This window comes from Corythoichthys intestinalis, unplaced genomic scaffold (genome assembly GCF_030265065.1).
Source record: "Corythoichthys intestinalis isolate RoL2023-P3 unplaced genomic scaffold, ASM3026506v1 HiC_scaffold_30, whole genome shotgun sequence".
NCBI classification, from domain to species: Eukaryota; Metazoa; Chordata; class Actinopteri; order Syngnathiformes; family Syngnathidae; genus Corythoichthys; species Corythoichthys intestinalis.
The window spans coordinates 692460-699496 of record NW_026651599.1 but is presented as its reverse complement, the minus strand read 5'-3'; positions in this window follow the sequence as shown (position 1 = coordinate 699496).

The window sequence follows — 7037 nt, the reverse complement described above, 5'->3', positions numbered from 1 at the left end:
CTCAAACTTAGGTCAAAAAAGCCATTTAAGCCTTTTCACAGTGAGATCTATGCGATATGGCCGAGAAATGTAATTTTGATGTTAACTCCCAAACCGCTGCGCAGAAGTCAACCAAACTTCACCCAATAGTGTATTGTATCACAATCTAGTAGTTACATTTGAAAATTTTGTTCTAGGAAATTTTGTTTGAGCGCAATCATCAAACTTAATTAAAAAAGTCATTTAAGCCTTTTCACAGTGAGATATATGCGATATGGCCGAGAAATGTAATTTTGATGTTCACTCCCAAACCGCTGCGCAGAAGACAACCAAACTTCACCCATTAGTGTATTGTATCACAATCTAGTAGTTACATGTGGAAATTTGGTTATAGGACATTTGATTTGAGCGCAATCCTCAAACTTAGGTCAAAAAAGCCATTTAAGCCTTTTCACAGTGAGATCTATGCGATATGGCCGAGAAATGTAATTTTGATGTTAACTCCCAAACCGCTGCGCAGAAGTCAACCAAACTTCACCCAATAGTGTATTGTATCACAATCTAGTAGTTACATTTGAAAATTTTGTTCTAGGACATTTTGTTTGAACGCAATCATCAAACTTAATTAAAAAAGTCATTTAAGCCTTTTCACAGTGAGATCTATGCGATATGGCCGAGAAATGTAATTTTGATGTTAACTCCCAAACCGCTGCGCAGAAGTCAACCAAACTTCACCCAATCGTGTATTGTATCACAATCTAGTAGTTACATTTGAAAATTTTGTTCTAGGAAATTTTGTTTGAGCGCAATCATCAAACTTAATTAAAAAAGTCATTTAAGCCTTTTCACAGTGAGATCTATGCGATATGGCCGAGAAATGTAATTTTGATGTTAACTCCCAAACCGCTGCGCAGAAGTCAACCAAACTTCACCCATTAGTGTATTTTATCACAATCTAGTAGTTACATGTGGAAATTTGGTTCTAGGACATTTGATTTGAGCGCAATCCTCAAACTTAGGTCAAAAAAGCCATTTAAGCCTTTTCACAGTGAGATCTATGCGATATGGCCGAGAAATGTAATTTTGATGTTAACTCCCAAACCGCTGCGCAGAAGTCAACCAAACTTCACCCATTAGTGTATTGTATCACAATCTAGTAGTTACATGTGGAAATTTGGTTATAGGACATTTGATTTGAGCGCAATCCTCAAACTTAGGTCAAAAAAGCCATTTAAGCCTTTTCACAGTGAGATCTATGCGATATGGCCGAGAAATGTAATTTTGATGTTAACTCCCAAACCGCTGCGCAGAAGTCAACCAAACTTCACCCAATAGTGTATTGTATCACAATCTAGTAGTTACATTTGAAAATTTTGTTCTAGGAAATTTTGTTTGAGCGCAATCATCAAACTTAATTAAAAAAGTCATTTAAGCCTTTTCACAGTGAGATATATGCGATATGGCCGAGAAATGTAATTTTGATGTTCACTCCCAAACCGCTGCGCAGAAGACAACCAAACTTCACCCATTAGTGTATTGTATCACAATCTAGTAGTTACATGTGGAAATTTGGTTATAGGACATTTGATTTGAGCGCAATCCTCAAACTTAGGTCAAAAAAGCCATTTAAGCCTTTTCACAGTGAGATCTATGCGATATGGCCGAGAAATGTAATTTTGATGTTAACTCCCAAACCGCTGCGCAGAAGTCAACCAAACTTCACCCAATAGTGTATTGTATCACAATCTAGTAGTTACATTTGAAAATTTTGTTCTAGGACATTTTGTTTGAACGCAATCATCAAACTTAATTAAAAAAGTCATTTAAGCCTTTTCACAGTGAGATCTATGCGATATGGCCGAGAAATGTAATTTTGATGTTAACTCCCAAACCGCTGCGCAGAAGTCAACCAAACTTCACCCAATCGTGTATTGTATCACAATCTAGTAGTTACATTTGAAAATTTTGTTCTAGGAAATTTTGTTTGAGCGCAATCATCAAACTTAATTAAAAAAGTCATTTAAGCCTTTTCACAGTGAGATCTATGCGATATGGCCGAGAAATGTAATTTTGATGTTAACTCCCAAACCGCTGCGCAGAAGTCAACCAAACTTCACCCATTAGTGTATTTTATCACAATCTAGTAGTTACATGTGGAAATTTGGTTCTAGGACATTTGATTTGAGCGCAATCCTCAAACTTAGGTCAAAAAAGCCATTTAAGCCTTTTCACAGTGAGATCTATGCGATATGGCCGAGAAATGTAATTTTGATGTTAACTCCCAAACCGCTGCGCAGAAGTCAACCAAACTTCACCCAATAGTGTATTGTATCACAATCTAGTAGTTACATTTGAAAATTTTGTTCTAGGACATTTTGTTTGAACGCAATCATCAAACTTAATTAAAAAAGTCATTTAAGCCTTTTCACAGTGAGATCTATGCGATATGGCCGAGAAATGTAATTTTGATGTTAACTCCCAAACCGCTGCGCAGAAGTCAACCAAACTTCACCCATTAGTGTATTGTATCACAATCTAGTAGTTACATGTGGAAATTTGGTTATAGGACATTTGATTTGAGCGCAATCCTCAAACTTAGGTCAAAAAAGCCATTTAAGCCTTTTCACAGTGAGATCTATGCGATATGGCCGAGAAATGTAATTTTGATGTTAACTCCCAAACCGCTGCGCAGAAGTCAACCAAACTTCACCCAATAGTGTATTGTATCACAATCTAGTAGTTACATTTGAAAATTTTGTTCTAGGACATTTGATTTGAGCGCAATCCTCAAACTTAGGTCAAAAAAGCCATTTAAGCCTTTTCACAGTGAGATCTATGCGATATGGCCGAGAAATGTAATTTTGATGTTAACTCCCAAACCGCTGCGCAGAAGTCAACCAAACTTCACCCAATAGTGTATTGTATCACAATCTAGTAGTTACATTTGAAAATTTTGTTCTAGGACATTTTGTTTGAACGCAATCATCAAACTTAATTAAAAAAGTCATTTAAGCCTTTTCACAGTGAGATCTATGCGATATGGCCGAGAAATGTAATTTTGATGTTAACTCCCAAACCGCTGCGCAGAAGTCAACCAAACTTCACCCAATCGTGTATTGTATCACAATCTAGTAGTTACATTTGAAAATTTTGTTCTAGGAAATTTTGTTTGAGCGCAATCATCAAACTTAATTAAAAAAGTCATTTAAGCCTTTTCACAGTGAGATCTATGCGATATGGCCGAGAAATGTAATTTTGATGTTAACTCCCAAACCGCTGCGCAGAAGTCAACCAAACTTCACCCATTAGTGTATTTTATCACAATCTAGTAGTTACATGTGGAAATTTGGTTCTAGGACATTTGATTTGAGCGCAATCCTCAAACTTAGGTAAAAAAAGCCATTTAAGCCTTTTCACAGTGAGATCTATGCGATATGGCCGAGAAATGTAATTTTGATGTTAACTCCCAAACCGCTGCGCAGAAGTCAACCAAACTTCACCCAATAGTGTATTGTATCACAATCTAGTAGTTACATTTGAAAATTTTGTTCTAGGACATTTTGTTTGAACGCAATCATCAAACTTAATTAAAAAAGTCATTTAAGCCTTTTCACAGTGAGATCTATGCGATATGGCCGAGAAATGTAATTTTGATGTTAACTCCCAAACCGCTGCGCAGAAGTCAACCAAACTTCACCCATTAGTGTATTGTATCACAATCTAGTAGTTACATGTGGAAATTTGGTTATAGGACATTTGATTTGAGCGCAATCCTCAAACTTAGGTCAAAAAAGCCATTTAAGCCTTTTCACAGTGAGATCTATGCGATATGGCCGAGAAATGTAATTTTGATGTTAACTCCCAAACCGCTGCGCAGAAGTCAACCAAACTTCACCCAATAGTGTATTGTATCACAATCTAGTAGTTACATTTGAAAATTTTGTTCTAGGAAATTTTGTTTGAGCGCAATCATCAAACTTAATTAAAAAAGTCATTTAAGCCTTTTCACAGTGAGATCTATGCGATATGGCCGAGAAATGTAATTTTGATGTTAACTCCCAAACCGCTGCGCAGAAGTCAACCAAACTTCACCCATTAGTGTATTTTATCACAATCTAGTAGTTACATGTGGAAATTTGGTTCTAGGACATTTGATTTGAGCGCAATCCTCAAACTTAGGTCAAAAAAGCCATTTAAGCCTTTTCACAGTGAGATCTATGCGATATGGCCGAGAAATGTAATTTTGATGTTCACTCCCAAACCGCTGCGCAGAAGTCAACCAAACTTCACCCATTAGTGTATTGTATCACAATCTAGTAGTTACATGTGGAAATTTGGTTATAGGACATTTGATTTGAGCGCAATCCTCAAACTTAGGTCAAAAAAGCCATTTAAGCCTTTTCACAGTGAGATCTATGCGATATGGCCGAGAAATGTAATTTTGATGTTAACTCCCAAACCGCTGCGCAGAAGTCAACCAAACTTCACCCAATAGTGTATTGTATCACAATCTAGTAGTTACATTTGAAAATTTTGTTCTAGGAAATTTTGTTTGAGCGCAATCATCAAACTTAATTAAAAAAGTCATTTAAGCCTTTTCACAGTGAGATCTATGCGATATGGCCGAGAAATGTAATTTTGATGTTAACTCCCAAACCGCTGCGCAGAAGTCAACCAAACTTCACCCATTAGTGTATTTTATCACAATCTAGTAGTTACATGTAGAAATTTGGTTCTAGGACATTTGATTTGAGCGCAATCCTCAAACTTAGGTCAAAAAAGCCATTTAAGCCTTTTCACAGTGAGATCTATGCGATATGGCCGAGAAATGTAATTTTGATGTTAACTCCCAAACCGCTGCGCAGAAGTCAACCAAACTTCACCCAATCGTGTATTGTATCACAATCTAGTAGTTACATTTGAAAATTTTGTTCTAGGAAATTTTGTTTGAGCGCAATCATCAAACTTAATTAAAAAAGTCATTTAAGCCTTTTCACAGTGAGATCTATGCGATATGGCCGAGAAATGTAATTTTGATGTTAACTCCCAAACCGCTGCGCAGAAGTCAACCAAACTTCACCCATTAGTGTATTTTATCACAATCTAGTAGTTACATGTGGAAATTTGGTTCTAGGACATTTGATTTGAGCGCAATCCTCAAACTTAGGTAAAAAAAGCCATTTAAGCCTTTTCACAGTGAGATCTATGCGATATGGCCGAGAAATGTAATTTTGATGTTAACTCCCAAACCGCTGCGCAGAAGTCAACCAAACTTCACCCAATAGTGTATTGTATCACAATCTAGTAGTTACATTTGAAAATTTTGTTCTAGGACATTTTGTTTGAACGCAATCATCAAACTTAATTAAAAAAGTCATTTAAGCCTTTTCACAGTGAGATCTATGCGATATGGCCGAGAAATGTAATTTTGATGTTAACTCCCAAACCGCTGCGCAGAAGTCAACCAAACTTCACCCATTAGTGTATTGTATCACAATCTAGTAGTTACATGTGGAAATTTGGTTATAGGACATTTGATTTGAGCGCAATCCTCAAACTTAGGTCAAAAAAGCCATTTAAGCCTTTTCACAGTGAGATCTATGCGATATGGCCGAGAAATGTAATTTTGATGTTAACTCCCAAACCGCTGCGCAGAAGTCAACCAAACTTCACCCAATAGTGTATTGTATCACAATCTAGTAGTTACATTTGAAAATTTTGTTCTAGGAAATTTTGTTTGAGCGCAATCATCAAACTTAATTAAAAAAGTCATTTAAGCCTTTTCACAGTGAGATCTATGCGATATGGCCGAGAAATGTAATTTTGATGTTAACTCCCAAACCGCTGCGCAGAAGTCAACCAAACTTCACCCATTAGTGTATTTTATCACAATCTAGTAGTTACATGTGGAAATTTGGTTCTAGGACATTTGATTTGAGCGCAATCCTCAAACTTAGGTCAAAAAAGCCATTTAAGCCTTTTCACAGTGAGATCTATGCGATATGGCCGAGAAATGTAATTTTGATGTTCACTCCCAAACCGCTGCGCAGAAGTCAACCAAACTTCACCCATTAGTGTATTGTATCACAATCTAGTAGTTACATGTGGAAATTTGGTTATAGGACATTTGATTTGAGCGCAATCCTCAAACTTAGGTCAAAAAAGCCATTTAAGCCTTTTCACAGTGAGATCTATGCGATATGGCCGAGAAATGTAATTTTGATGTTAACTCCCAAACCGCTGCGCAGAAGTCAACCAAACTTCACCCAATAGTGTATTGTATCACAATCTAGTAGTTACATTTGAAAATTTTGTTCTAGGAAATTTTGTTTGAGCGCAATCATCAAACAATTAAAAAAGTCATTTAAGCCTTTTCACAGTGAGATCTATGCGATATGGCCGAGAAATGTAATTTTGATGTTAACTCCCAAACCGCTGCGCAGAAGTCAACCAAACTTCACCCATTAGTGTATTTTATCACAATCTAGTAGTTACATGTAGAAATTTGGTTCTAGGACATTTGATTTGAGCGCAATCCTCAAACTTAGGTCAAAAAAGCCATTTAAGCCTTTTCACAGTGAGATCTATGCGATATGGCCGAGAAATGTAATTTTGATGTTAACTCCCAAACCGCTGCGCAGAAGTCAACCAAACTTCACCCAATAGTGTATTGTATCACAATCTAGTAGTTACATTTAAAAATTTTGTTCTAGGACATTTTGTTTGAACGCAATCATCAAACTTAATTAAAAAAGTCATTTAAGCCTTTTCACAGTGAGATCTATGCGATATGGCCGAGAAATGTAATTTTGATGTTAACTCCCAAACCGCTGCGCAGAAGTCAACCAAACTTCACCCATTAGTGTATTGTATCACAATCTAGTAGTTACATGTGGAAATTTGGTTATAGGACATTTGATTTGAGCGCAATCCTCAAACTTAGGTCAAAAAAGCCATTTAAGCCTTTTCACAGTGAGATCTATGCGATATGGCCGAGAAATGTAATTTTGATGTTAACTCCCAAACCGCTGCGCAGAAGTCAACCAAACTTCACCCAA